Source organism: Odocoileus virginianus, unplaced genomic scaffold, assembly GCF_023699985.2.
Source record: "Odocoileus virginianus isolate 20LAN1187 ecotype Illinois unplaced genomic scaffold, Ovbor_1.2 Unplaced_Scaffold_4, whole genome shotgun sequence".
In the NCBI taxonomy this organism is placed as follows: Eukaryota; Metazoa; Chordata; class Mammalia; order Artiodactyla; family Cervidae; genus Odocoileus; species Odocoileus virginianus.
The window spans coordinates 4,052,600-4,054,098 of record NW_027224266.1 but is presented as its reverse complement, the minus strand read 5'-3'; the positions used below and the strand labels follow the sequence as shown (position 1 = coordinate 4,054,098).

Here is a 1,499-nt window from a genome sequence, read left to right as displayed (position 1 = left end):
CCCTCCAGCTATATCTGAAGGTGAACAAATCCTACCTATCCACTGGGGAGTGGAGCGAGAAACCAACTGCTCAGTGATGAGAAAGCAAGCTGAGATGTGCACGGTCAGCCACCAGAGATGTGTGAGCTCCTGCTTTGGAACTGCGGTATATGTCCACAGAGCAAAATCCCTGAGCCACTGACTTTGGTCCTCAAGACACTGGGCTGAAGCAATCACAAAAGCACTTTCCAGGGACTGAGTGGGAGAGGAAAAAAAAGCCTCCATGACAGTAGGCATTCAAAAAAAGAAAAAAAAACTACAAAGGCCCGACACCACAAAAGGAGGCCAACATCTAAGAGGAATCATATAAAAGAAATAATAGAACAGTTTGGAAAGAATTTAAAAATAAGTGTATTTAAACTCAACAAACAAAAGTAGGTGCTATGAATCAAGAACAGATAGAAATCTTGATAATTTTAAAAATAACACAGAAGCAGTGCACTAGGTGGTCCTGTGGATGTGTCTCTTGCTACAACAGTGTTTGTTTGGACGGAACAGACCCAGGGATGCCACTTGCTCCATACTCCGACCACCCTCCAACCTCTTTTCCAGTCACAACCTTCAGAATCAGCCCCTCAGCTACCCTCAGCCACCCAGACCACCAATTTTTACCTTGACCTCCTAGATTCGTCAGAATGACTCCACCGAGGTGGAGGCCCCATCCACCACCTGGTCACCCTGCATCTGTGGGCCTCACACACCAACCTCTCTCTAGGCTTCTGTTTCCACCGCGATCACGTGGCTCTGGAGCGCGGTGGCCACTCTGTCCACGAACTGGCCCAGGAGAAGCGCGAGGGCGCCTAGCATCTCTTGAAAATGCAAGACCAGCAAGGCAGCCGCGCCCTCTCCCAGGACCGCAGGCGCATCTCAGGCTGAGTGGGGTCAAGCCCAGGACGCCGCGGAGGCCACCGAGCTCCAGGACAAGCATCCGAACCAGGCCGTCATGGACCTGCAGGCCTGGGGCTCTCCCCGCGCAGCCCCCACCTCCGTCACTTCCGGGAGAGCCGCGTCCTAGGTGAGCAGCTGAAACTCGTCAGGAAGATGGGCGACCACCTGACTGACCTCCGCAGGCTGGCTGGTCCCCAGGCGGGGCTGGGCGGGTCTCTCTTCCAAGGGCTCACCCGCAAGCACCACCAGGAGCCGCCTGAGCCCAGCGGGCTTGGAGGAGCCCCTCTGGTGACGTTTCTCAAAGCCCAGACAAAGGGAGAGAAATACACAAACTTACATAGAAGAGATGGTAGGATATGAAGGTCCTTGCAGTATGGATGGGACAGAACACAACAGGATGGGGAATGAATCTGAGAACAAACGGATGAACGCCCAACGTGAGGAGATAAACAAGAGAATGGGTGCAAAAAGTGAGTTCATGACCTAGAGCAGCTGAGGAGATCACTCATCAGAGGCCACACAGTGATAAGATTTAAAATATGAGAAACTAATTAAGAGCTAGGGGGCTAGAT

At 52.3% G+C, this 1,499-nt stretch overlaps 1 pseudogene; it reads left to right on the top strand.

The window, feature by feature from the left end:
- The first annotated feature begins 496 nt into the window (after positions 1-496).
- LOC110143436 (ferritin light chain pseudogene) lies at positions 497-1,287 on the top strand (annotated as a pseudogene).
- Positions 1,288-1,499: the final 212 nt, after the last annotated feature.